Here is a 14,036-nt window from a genome sequence, read left to right as displayed (position 1 = left end):
GTATTATGTTAACAGAGAGAAAAGGCATAGTATTGTACGGACACCAATATTAGCCAACATATATTGGAGTGTTTTCAGTTTTATAGTTTATTTCAGCATTCAAACTCAGGGGCAAGTTTTGACAAAAGTGGCATTTAGTCACACTAAACGCTAGGATAGTATTTTTATCTTAGATTGGTCAAAGTAAATCACACCAACTTCTAACAGTCTAAAAATGAGCTAAGATGTCCCATTGAACATGCACCTACATTTAATAGGAATTAAATGTAACTTTTGTGATCAGCTTTTGGTTTACAGAGAATATCATATATCAAGAATTGTGATATAAAAGGGTCAAGTCTCCTCACTGCATCATGGCCAAATGATGCAATGAATATGGATGATAAAAATTATTCAAAATACGGATATGACAGGATGTATGTGACACTTGCAGTGTGGAAGAAATATTGTAAAACATATGTTTACATTAGTTTGAAAAAAAATGTGGGCTGATAGGTAATTTGTCTATTACTAACTTAGCCTTAACTGACCTTTCAACTACTGCTTTCATTTCTTTGCAAAATAAATTTAAGATACATCTTATAGTATCGGGGGTCTTTAAATTTAAGTTGCTTTGTCCCCTGCATTCTTGATATTTCAGTACTTCAAATCAGTCAGAACTTTGTAGACAAGCCTGAAATTTTTTTGAGTACTTGTTTCTTTAGCACATATATATATATAACTTTTTAAGAAATAAACTTCTTTACACACCTTTAAATTTTTCTGTGCTTTGTGTTTGAAATAATTGTCTTGTCTTTTTCTGTATATGTGTTGTATAATTTGTTACTTCTAATATCAATACTACAGTACAGTCTGAGGATTTTGTTTTTTGGGGGGTGGGGTTTTATTATGGTTTTTTGGGGGGTGGGGGTTGTTTTTATTATGTCCAAAAGAGAGAAATTGTGATGCAAACCAATATTTTGCTTTGGAGCACTTATCCTAAGTATACATTTATCTTCCTAATTATGTTTATTTAAGCAAATGTTCAATTGTATTTGCATTCCTTGAGAATGTATTTACTTGAGGATAAAAGCATCCTGTTGTATAGCTAAATATTAGGCAGAATTCATGCAATAACTTTAAAATTTTCTTGGATAATCCATAAAATGAATAATTCAAATACAGACAAATGAGCATTGGCAGTATGTTACAGTGATAATTTTGTTTTTCAGGAAAAAAATTGTAAGCAAATTTCTCTCTTTTCTTTTTTATTATAGTGACCCGCTTCTGGTATTTCATTGTTACTGATATACATTTTAGAATAAAATTTTATTCTCCAAGAAGAAGTAGATATAGGGCAACACACATTATTCTTATGTTTACTTTAGTCATTTGTGTCTTTAAAAGAATTTGTGCATTTAAGTTATCCTTTTACTGGCATAAATAGAGTCATGATATTCCTTTATCCCCTTTCAATATTTGTATGATCTGTAGTGTTGCCTTGTCATTCCTAATTTTGGTAATTTATATATTTCCTCTTTTTAACTTGATAAACTTTGCCTAGAAGTTTATCAAGTTTCTTATTCTTAAGCCTTCACTAACTTTCTCTAGTTTATTCTATTTACTTCATTAATTTCTATTTAGGTGTTTATTATATTCTTCTGCTTTCTTTCCTTTTCTTAGTTTTTAAATGTGGAAAGTGATATATTTTTATATACTTTTTTTGTTAGTTTATGTGTTTATGTAGCCTTAACCTAGACTTCGTTCATGACAATTTTTTCCTGTATTTTCTTCTAAATGTTTTGTACTTTTATATTTCAGTCTGGGATCCACTTTGAGTTCATTTTTGTTTAAGATGAGGTTAGGTTGATGCTTATTTCTTTTGCCTATGGTTGTTCAACTGCTCCAGCATTATTTGTTAAAAAGGCTTCTGCCTTCATTTACTCGATTTTGTTAGTTTGTCAAAAATCAGTTAGCCATATTTGTGTGGGTCTATTTCCGAGTTCTCTATTCTGTTCTATTGACCTTTCTGTTTATTCTTGAATAATACTACACTGTCTTGTTCACTATAACTAATAACCCTTGTCATCATGTACCCCTTATCATCAGGTTCCCCTCAAATGGGGTCCCCTCCAACAAAAGCTCTAAAATATGTCCAAATTAAAACCAACAGGCACATAAGTTAGTGTTCTTAGAGGTTCTTTCACTGTTGAGGCCGTGGCAATCTCTTCTCACGTGTTCTGAGGTCTCTGGACCACCTATGATGACCACAATTTTCCTAAGAGCTTCTGATGCAAGAAAATGGCTATCCTGGCCCTGCACTATACCTCATTAAAACAAAATGACTGGCTCCATACTGGAATCTCCTGGAAACAGAGGCTCTTGCAGACCTTGAGCCTGTGACCCTACATACTCAGCTGCCAATTATGCTTTGGGTCATGGGAACAGCACCCAACAAGCTTGGCACAATTACTGAGACCTCCTTAATACAAGATGGAGCCAAACCTGGACTCTCTGGAATATTCTACCTATGGGGAGTGGGATCGGGGAATGGTATCACCTTTTCTCATTCCTTTTCCAGATGCCATAGTGCTAGAGGAGGTCACTCTTCAAGACCCCTTGGCTTCCTAGGGGGTCCCTTGAGATTAACTGAATGAACAGCAATGAGAGTTCATAGACTATATGAATGGCACTGCCAACCAACATAAAAACGAATCGTTTTTAATTTTTTTAAATCAGTGGAATGTTGCTGCTTCCTTCCCTTACCCATGATTTCCCTGACAAAAGACGAGACACATGGATCAATACAACTGGTCAAATTTCAGGTAGTCATCTCAGCATGGGATGACCTGACCAACAAATGGCCCTATCTTCACATTTATTACAAACCATTGGACCATTGCCTAAGAGTTGTTGCCTTCAGTGTAAAGATCTCTGGAATTATCTTCTCTAACAGATACCCAAAAATATAAATCACAATCATGTGTGTCCCTACTTGTCCCCATCCCACAAAGGCTGGAGGCCAGATAGAGGTGTATACTCTCCTAGGACCCATTAACTATAGGTTGTCCCTTGGGCCAGGCAAACTATAGAGGGCCCATTTGAATCTAAACTTCCACCAAAAAAGAAAGCGAAAACAAAATCCATCAAGTGCAGTTTCACACTGCGATGTTGAATGTTGGTCTTATTACTACAAGTGTGGGTGTTTTCATTGGTCTGCAATCCAAAGGCCCATACCCTTCAAATAAGCCAGCATTTCAACCAGACATGATTAATGGTGAGGCCTACGTGCCATCAAGCTTGGCTAATACAAGCCCTCTAACCCCAAAATTTTGCCTGCTTGCCTGTCACCAACCAAAACAACAATGGAAGAAAAGGACCCATAATAATTGGCCAAATCAGAGGGCTTCCTACAGGCTATGCTGGAACTTCAAACTACTAGACTCATAATAATCCTTATAGCCATAAAAACAAAACCACGTCCACTTAAAAATGATACCCATGCTGCCCTACCCAGGAGCTCATTGCTGGAAATGACTTTGTCCCCTGTGCCAAAGACAACTTCACCACTGACACTAAAACTTCCTTTCCAATGACATCCATGGATTGCTTCGAAAGCACAAACGGGACGCAGAACACTTATTGCTTTTCTCCCTTTGGTATTAGGGATTCTATTATTTTTCCTAAGCTCACCATCTGCTTAACCCAAGATCCTGGAATTCTTGCTCTCTGCCAACATGGACATCCCTACACTCCACACCTAGAGAGAAATCTCACCAGTCCTGCAGAATAACAAAACCTGCATTGTAAAAACACTTCTACTTTATTCTTTTTCATAGAAAAATTTAGCTCTTCTAGGTCCTTTCATGTACGTTTTAGAATAAGTGTGGTTTTATCCAGAAAAAACTTGCTGGAATTTTGATAGGAATTGTGTTAAAGCTATAGGTCGTTTGGGGAAAAACTGACATTTTTACTATGTTGATTCTTCCAGTCCATGAATGCAGTATGTCTGTCCATTTATTTTGATCTTCTTTGATATATTTTATTAGTATTTTGTAATTTTTAACATGCAGCATCTGCATGTGTTTTGTTAGGTTTCTACCTATTTCAGATCTTTGGAGTGATTATAAATGAGACTGTGTTTTTAATTTCAGTGTCCACGTTTGTTTTTAGTATATGGAAATGCTATTAATTTCTATGTGTTGATCTTATACCCTGCAACTTTGCTGAACTCACTTATTCGGTTTAGAAGTACTATTACAAATTCCATGGAACTTTCGACATAGACCATCATGGACTGAATTGTGTTCCTCCAAGATCTATATGTTGAAGTGCTAACCCTTAGAATGTGACAGTATTTGGAGATAAGGCCCTTAAAGAGGTAAATAAGTTAAGTGAGCTTGTTAGGGTAGGCCCTAATTCAATACATCTGGAGTCCTTATAAGACGAGATCAGGTTTTACAGAAAGAAGCACATCAAGGAGAAAAGGCCATATGAGGACATCGCATGAAGGTGATCATCTGCAAGCCAAGGAGAAATCATACCAGCTGATACCTTGATCTTGAACATCTAGCCTCCAGAACAGTGAAAAAATAAATTTCTGTTGTTTAAACTACCCAACCATGATATTTTGTTATGGCATCCCTAGGAAACTAATACAGACCATCATCTCATCCGAAGATGGAGCGTTTTATTTTTTTCATTCCAATCTCTATGCATTTTATTTCCTGTCTTGCTTATTACAGTGCTAGGATTCAAGTTAAAATAAGAACAAGAGTTGTCTGGTCAGAAATCCATACCTTGTTTCTCGTCATAAGTCAAAACATTTAGCCTTTCAGTATTAAGATGTTTACTTTAGGTATTTCAAGCTGAGGGATTCTCTCTCTATTTTTAGTATGCTGAGGGTTTTGTTTTTTTTTTTAAGAAATAATGATTAGATGTTGAAAAATACTTTGTGATGTAAGCTATTGTTGTGTATTTCTAATTTAATTACATTACAGTCAGAGGACATGACTTGAATCTTTTAAATGTATTGATTCTTGTCTTATTGGCCACTGTGAATAACGCTACTACGAACATCGGTGTGCACATACCTTTTGATATGAGTTTTCAAGTCTTTGGGGTAAATACCCAGTAGAGGAATTGCTGGATCATACGGTAGATCAATTCTTAGCTTTTTGAGGAAACTCCATATTGTTTTCCATAGTGGCTGTACCAATTTGCAGTCCCACCAGCAGTGTATGAGGGTTCCTTTTTCTCCTCATCCTCTCCAACACTTCTTATTACTTGTTCTGTTAATAATAGCCATTCTAACAGGTGTGAGATGATATCTCAGAACTGTTTTAATTCTCATTTCCCTAATAGCTAACGATGTTGAGGATCCTTTCATATGTTTATTGACCATTTCTAAGTCTTCTTGAGAGAAGTGTCTGTTCAGATCCTCTGCCCATTTTTTGATTATATCATTGGGTTTTTTGTTGTTATTATTAAGTTGTATGAGTTCTTTGTATATTTTGGATATTAGACCCTTATCGGAGGCATTGCTTGCAAATATATTTTCACATACGGATGGTTGTTTCTTTGCCTTATTGATGATTTCTTTTGCTACGCAGCTTTTCGGTTTGATTTAGTCTCATTCATTTATTTTTGCTTTCACTTCCCTTGCCTTTGAGGTCAAATTCATAAAATCCTCTTTGAGTCCAAGGTCCATGAGGTTAGTTCCGATGTTTTTTTCTATGCAATTTATTGTCTTTTATACAGATAATGAGCACTTTCTTTTTAATCCACAGATGCACCTCTCTCTTGGATCCTCAATCTTCTATCATTACAGATCTTTCACGTGGAATCACTTTCTATCGCCCTTAACTAGAACACCTTCCAATAAGAATTTTGTTTCATGAAGGTTAATTTTACATTAAATTTCTCATTTATGACTTAAAATAGTTTTATTTCATACTCCTTCTTCTAAGATACTATTGCTGTGTATAGAAAGTTAAATAGCAGTTATTTCTTCAGCAGAAGAAGAGGCAGAATATACAATACAGATGATATAGAGGATTGAGGGTATCAGACATATGTGTGTAGTTATGACTGAGGTTGATTTCAGACTTATAACCTCCAGAAATGTGAGATAATAATTTATACTTTTCAGTTATGGTACTTCGTTAAGGCAGCACCAGAAAACTAATACAGAGTGTCTTAGGCAGGATTAGATCCTGGTTGCCTTTGCTAAACACTCTCTGAATGCCAAGTACAAAGTTACTTGTGGAGTCTTTGGAAATGGCTCTGGTGTAGGACAGGGGTTGTGTAGCAGTGGTGATGGGTGTTTACGGGTGGGATCTAGAGCTGTGAAGGACAGGCAATCTAAAGAGTGATATGCATGTGGAAAGCAATCATTCACTGTTGGTCCCAGGACCCTGGTATTGGGGCTGAAGGAAGAAGACTGAGCTCATATTTGTTTGTATCTGGAAATTATGATATTAGTGAAATCAAGAGATAGGATTGTGCTTTGTATAAATCACCTTTTTTTCTGTATTTGTGATGCTTTGCTATCTTGGGGTCTTGCTGATCCTGAAGAGACTGCTGTTCTCAGAGCTACCTAATTTCTAGAGATAGAGAACAACTTAACTGCAAGTGAGTACCAAACAATCTGGGTCCATACCCCCACCCACCTCCTTTTATCAGGATTCTGCAGTCTGGAACATTATCCCTCTACCCTAAATCATCCCAGGGTCAAGTGCTGGACAACTAGGTATCACCCCACAGCCAGGAGCTTGTCAGAATTATTCAAACTATTCAATGCAACATCTCACCTTGCCTACCCTGATTTGCCCATTCTTTCCTTCCTGTGGAAATCACAATAGTCTCTGGCCCTTCACTCCTTCTACTTCCTGACTGACTCTGGTGTTTCCCCATGTAGATTTGCATGGCTTGCCATGCTCCCTGCTTTGGGGAATTGTAAGTAAAAAGCTCTTTCTTTAAAGGCAGTTGACTCCATGTCTGTCATCTTACCATACCTTATTAAAACGAATCCCAGGTATGTTTTTAAATACCCTGCATACAAAGCCCAGAACTTTGTAGTTATCTGCCTTCCTGTCCAGTGTCACTGTGGATTGACACAGTGATCAATGGGGTATGAGATGAGAGTGAGCCCCAATGGCACCAGTGTCTGGTATCTCCTCTGAATTGGGAAGTTGGAGAAGAGAATGAGCATGGGATGGATGTATGAGAGGAGGGACTGAAGCCCAATGGAGAGAAGCCGATCATGGAATCAATTGTCTCCATTATGGCAGAGCTGTGTGACCTTTGAGAATATCACCTTTTAAGTTTTCCTGGGGACAGTAGGAACTTTTTGATGAAGTTCAGAGAATCCTGTCCTGTGAAGTGATGTTGGACAGCTTCACACCTATAGCTTTACTGGATAAGGTCTTCACATCTACCCCAGTGACCTGAACTGGTTTATGCCCATCTTCTTTTTCTCCAGAGGCAGCTGTGTCCTTCCCATGACTATAACACTTCTTTCTTCTTTACTTTCCTGGCATATATGCCATGGGTTCCAGGGCCAAGCTGTGTGCGCTACTCAGAGCAGTGCATTACTCTATCAGCCCCAACAATTGTTACTTTGACTCCTTTCAGGTAAGGGGTTGAGAGTCAGGAGTCTTGACGTCAGCCCAGTGGATCCCATCTGGCTTGGCCACTCCCTGCTCGGATGGTTGTCCAGTTCCAGGACAGTTCTGTGATTCAAATTCTGACCTCTCTTTAGGCTGACATTTCCTGGGGTCTGCCTGTGCCAGGAATTAAAGGCACTGACACAGTCACTATTTGGCTGGAACCACTGGATTGTTGGTCCATTGGTGTCTCACTGAAATGAATGTCCTGCAAGACATTCTTCATAGGGATTTTTTACTTGTTTTATTTTGTTTCATTTATGTTTCTTCCCTGTAGTCTATGGCAGAGTATTTCACCTGGGAAACTTCACCTGCCATGCCTTTCCTTTAGGACTCGCATCTTACCTAAGTCCCCAAGTAGAGATAAGGGAAGAGCCCTGTGTGCCTCAATAGAGCAAGCATTGCTACAGTCATGGCAAGAGGTGCCCAGAAGGGATCAGGCCTTGCTAAGTGGGGGATGGGAGAGGGCATTACATCAAGGACAAGGTTCAAATCATACCAGAACCTGTCCCCTGTTCACCATTGTTTGGGTTCCAAAGCTAATGTCCATAATTCCTCTATATAATTCCTTCCTAATCTTAAAACTTTACCACTATCATGTCTACTCTGACATTGGGTCCCTGGCTGTCCCCACCTCCCCCTGGTCTCCATGTCTCTCTTCCCTGCTCACTCTGCTTGAGTATTCATTACCTTTGTTTTGTTTTTTCAAAAGCTTTATTGAAGAGAGGGGCAAGATGGTATAGAAAGTAGAGGCTATGCATGCCTCCTCTAGCAACCACACTGAAATTATAACAAAACTACAGAGCAAACAGCATGCAGAGTCATCTGAAGTCTTCCTGAACAGAAGCCCTACAACTAGGTCACCTCAAATAACAGGTCACGTCAAAATGATAGGAGGGGCCCAGATGCGAAACAGCCAGGTCCCACAACCACGTGTGGCAATTGAAAATCAGGAGGGCTATCTGGGCTACAGAGCCACATTCCTCACCTGAGGAGCAAGGAGTCCCAGCCACACACAGGGATCCCCAGCCCAGCATTCCAGCGCCAGGAAGAGAAGTCCCCGCCTGTGAAAAACAGTGGAGGTTGCGGCTGAATGAGACAGAGGGCTGTGGGAAGCAGAGATCTTCTTCTTAAAGGGTCCATGTTCATCCTTATTTGCTGATCGACTCACTCACTCTGAGCTCTAGCACTTGGGTAGCTACTGGAGGGGTGCCAGGGACATACAGGGAGGCGCTGAGTTGTCAGGCTTCAGGGCAAGGGCTAGAGGGGAGGCTTCCTCCCAAATAGAGGTGCAGACAAGAGCTAATGTTCCTTTGTTGAGCCCTACCGTTTCCCAGCCCGCAGCTTCAGGTGCCATCAACCTGGAGAACACAGTTCGCTCCATCCAAAGGGTTCCCTGAGACTCAAAAGCAGCAAGAAAAAAGCAGTTCATTACCTACAAGGGAGCTCCCATAAGATTGGCAGCTGATTTCTCAACAGAAACTTTGTGGGCCATAAGGGATTGGCATGAAATATTTAAAGTGATAAAAAGCAAGGACCTATAACTAAGATTACTTGATCTAGCAAAGCTATCATTTAGAGTCAAAGGACAGATAAAGATCTTCCCAGACAAAAAAAAGCTAGAGTTCATCACTATCAAGCCAGTATTACAGGAAATGTTGGAGGACTTCTTTAAGAAGATGAAAAAAATATGTAGCAAAAGTTTAAATAAGTAATGGCAATAACTAGGCAGTATCTATCGACAAGTGTTTCAGATGGAAATGAATTAAATGTTCCAATCAAAAGATAGGGTCGCTGAATAGATAAGAAAACAAGACCCTTACATATGCTGCCTACAATAGACTCAGTTCAGATTAAAATACACATAGAGATTAAAATAATGGGATGGTAAAAGATATTCATGATGGACCTAGAGGATAGTGTGCTGAGTGGAGTAAGTAAGATAGAGGAAGACAAATATCACATGATTGCACACATATGTGGAATCCAAAGAACTAACGAACAAACAAAATAAACAGAAAAAAGACAGAAACAAACTCATAGATACAGTGAATATTTCAGGGTTACGAAATGGGAGGATGGTTAGGGGGATTGGTGAAAAAGAGAAAAGGGATAAAGAGGTACAAGCTGGTAGTCACAAATAGTAGTGGAGATACAAGGTATAGTCTAAGAAATATAGCCAACGATATTGTAATAACTATGTACAATGCTAGAGGGATGCTAGATTTTGAGGTGGTCACTGTGAGTTATATAGATAAATGTCTAATCGCCGTTTTACACCTGAAACTAATAAAATAGTGTATGCCAACTATAATTGAAAAATAAAAATTATTGTTAATAAAAAGCTTTATTGAAGTATAATAATTGACATATATATTAACTACATACAAATTGTGCATTTGATAAATTTTAATGCATGATTATACCCATGAAACCAAAAATTGCCTTGTACTCTTTATGAACTGTCTCTCTCTACCCACTCATCTTCAGGAAACCATGGATTTGCTCACTATAGTTTTGTTTTCCAGAATTTTACATTCATCTGGGAGCAGTTTAGGTAGGCAGTTTGGGTTCAGATCCCCTATGAAATTTCAGTCATGCAGGCAGGTTGGGCTGTAATCTCTGAAGACTTGCCTGAGGCCAGAATTCAGTTCCAAGTTCATTCATATGGCTGTTGTCAGGTTTCAGTTCCTTGCCATATGCATCTCTCCAGAGCTATTCTCTACGTATGTCTTTCTTCTAATGCAAGAGATCCAAGAAGAAAGTTTATTCAAGAAAGAAGTCACAGTGTTTTTTATAACGAAGCTCAGAATTCTTATGTCCTCACTTCTGCTGTAGTCTAGGGTTCACATACACCAACACCAGTAAAATATAGGACCGGGCTATAGAAGGCGAAAATCCTAAGAAGTATGAGTTTTGGAGGTGTTTGTTTTTTTATTTCTATTTTTTGCTTTTTAAAAAAATTTATCCAAAACACTGAAAAGAACAAGCCATTTTCAATTTTCTTATTTCAATCGCCCTCTTCTTTTACAGATACTTTTATCATCTCTACAAGGAGTTTAATTCTGCTGTATATCAAGAACACTTTTAGTACACCCCTAGTATCCATAATTTCTTTTGAAAAAAAGCTTAATTTAATGTTAAAAAACACAATTAAATTAATGTTAACCCTCCTCTTACCTCACTGAGCATCTAGAAGTTTTCTTCATATAAAAAAAAATGGAGAAGTGGCCATTTTCATGCTATAAGTAATATGTCTTCCAGATAAGGAGTTAGTTCATCATATTTTATAAGGAGTTAGTTCATCAAATAAGGAGTTAGTTCATCAAATTTTATTCTTAACAGGAAAGTAAATATTACCATATCAAAATATCTTTTTCTTCACTAAAATTGTAGCTTAGAAAACTATAAATGAGATCATGTTATTTTTGAATAGTAGACACCTATATTATCAAAGTAAATATCTAATGAAACACACAGCTCACAGAGAAGTATACTGAAAAGCATGATAAACGAAACTGGGCAATATGTACAGAGCATTTACCATTCCGAGGCAATGTTCTAGATATCACTGAAACATGGACATGACCCATCATTAAGACAACATGGAGTATGATAAGAGTTTAACAGCAAAATACTTGAATAACCATTCAAAACAACTGTAGGAAAGATAGCATTTTAAATGTACAGGTAAATATTGGTTTAAGAAATTATGGAAGGAAATTATCACTTCAGACTAAGGTCATCAAGGACAGGGTCAGGAATTTGAATTTGATCTAAATTTAGTACAACTTTGGAACCTAAAAAAAAAAGAAATAGAATTTTAAGAAAAAATATTATATATAACTTTTTAGCAACAAACAACAATATGATAGATGTGGAAATGAAGTGAAATGATAAAAAGAAAATAACTAATTTTAGTATATCATTCCTAAGTCTTGCAAACTTGCAGAATTTGTTTATTAGTTAAAATAGTTTTTAGTGGATTCTCTAGAATTTTTCATGTACAAGTTTATATCATCTAAGAACGGAGATAATTTTACTTCTTCCTTTCCAATAATGATGCCTTTAATATCTTTTTCTTGCCTAATTAACTTGGCTAGAACCACCAGTAAAATGTTGCATGAAAATTTTGAGAGCAGCTATCTTTGACTTTTTCCTGATCTTAGGGAGACAGCATGCTGTCTTTCACAATTAAGTATGATGTTAGCTCTCGATTTTTCATAGATGTCCTTGGTTAAGTTGAGGAAGTTCTCTTTTATTCCTACTTTGCTGAGTTTTTTACAAGAAAATGTGTTGAATTTCGGCAAATGCTCTTTCTGCATCAATTGAGATGATCATGTAGTTTTGTTTCTTATTCTATTGAGATGGTGTATTAAATTAATGAATATGTGGTGTTAAACCAACCTGGCAAGCCTGGAATAAGTCTCACTTGGTCATGGTGTATAATTTTTGTTGTTGTTGCTGTATCCTGTTTGCTAATATTTTGGTGAGGACTTTTGCATCCGTAGGTTTCTTCTGGTTTTGTTATCAGGGTAATACTGACCTCATGGAGTGAGGTGGGAAGAATTCCCTCATTTACAATTTTACGGAATATTTTGTGAATAACTGGAATTTATTCTTCCTTAAATGTTTGGTAAAATATAGCGGTGAAAGCAGTTGGGCCTGAACTTTTCCTTGTGGATAGATTTTGTTTATGAATTCAATCACTTTGTTATTCAGATCGTCTTTGTCTTCTCCAGTTAGTTTCAATATTTTTGTGAGTGAGTTTCTAGAGATTTTTCCCATTTCATCTAAGTTATCTACTTTATTAGCACACATTGTCTGCAGTATTCATTTATAATCATTTTTATTTCTCTAAGGTCATTACTAATGTTTCCTCTTTTATTTTTGATTCTAGTCATTTGATTCTTCTCTTGTTCTTGGTCAGTCTAGCTAAGTTTGTCAATTTTGTTGATCTTTTCAAAGAAACAGCTTTTGGTTTCATTGATTTTTTTTTCTATTATTTTCTATTCACTATTGTGTTAGTTTATGTACTAACTTTTGTTCTTTTCTTCCTTCTGCTTTACATAGGTTTAGTTTGTTGTTTTTCCAGTTTTGTAGGGCGAAATGATGGGTTATTTATTTGAAATATTTCCTCTTTTTTATTGCTGGGGTTTACAGTTATAATTTCTCTCTAAGCACATTTTACCTTCATCTCATAAGTTATGGTATGTTGCGTACTTTGTCGTTTTTCTCAAAGCATCTTTAATTTCTCTTTTGATTTCTTCTTTCACTTATAGGTTATTTAGGAGTGTGCTGTTTAGTTCAATGTACTTTTGAGTTCCCCAAATTTCTTTTATTAATTGCTAATTTATTCCATCGTGGTTGGAAAATATATTTTATTATATTGTTTACAATTAATTGAGCTTATTTTATAGCCTAGAATGTGGTCTATCCTGAAGAACATTCTATGTGCAATTGAGAAGAATGTATAGTCTCCTGTTATTGGGTGAAGTATAGTATAGGTGTCTGTTAGAGCTAATTGGTTTATAGTGTTGATCAAGCCTTCTGTTTTATTTTTTATCTTCTGCCTACCTGTCCAATCCATTATTGAATGTGGGGTATTAAAGTCTCCAAATAATATTATTGAATTGTCTTATTTCTCCCTTATTTCTGTCAGTTTCTGCTCTACGTATTTTGGTGCTCTGTTATTATGAGCTTATATGTATATAATTGTTTTATCTTCCTCATGGATTTACCCTTTTTTCAGTATAAAATGTCCCTCTTTCTTTCTAGTAATGTATTTTAAAGCCTATTTTGTCTGATATTAATATAGCCACTCCACTTTTCTTGTGATTGCTGCTTGCTTAACATATCATTTTCCATTTTTCTACTTTCAGTATATTTGTATCTTAGAATCTTAAGTGCCTCTTTTCAACTGCATATAGGTGAATCTCTTTTAAAAGCCAGTCTGATGATTTCTGCCTTTTGATAGGAGTGTTTAATCCAGTCCCATTTAATGTTATATAGTTAGTTTTATGTCTGCCATTTACTTTTTGTTTTCTATAAGTCTCATGTCTTTTTGTTCATCTATTTCCCTTTACTGCTTTCTTTTTCATTAAATATTTCTGTTGCATTTTAATTTCTTTAATATTTTTATTATATTTTTGAGTATTTTTCATCGTGATTTCATAGGGTTTATCTTAGACATCTTAGCTTACCCAAATAAGTTTCAGATTTATATTAACTTAATTCCAGTGAGATATAGAAACATTATAATTTCCATGATTGTGTAATTGTGTCTTCATTACGTTTTCTCGTTTCTGCTCCATCCTGGGCATGCCTCTTTGTACTTAATACTTTCAGTCTCACAAACCTCTTGATTTATTGCTCTCTTCTTGTGGACTG

Source organism: Pteropus alecto, unplaced genomic scaffold (assembly GCF_000325575.1).
Source record: "Pteropus alecto unplaced genomic scaffold, ASM32557v1 scaffold7, whole genome shotgun sequence".
Classification (NCBI taxonomy): Eukaryota; Metazoa; Chordata; class Mammalia; order Chiroptera; family Pteropodidae; genus Pteropus; species Pteropus alecto.
This window is presented reverse-complemented; position numbering follows the sequence as displayed.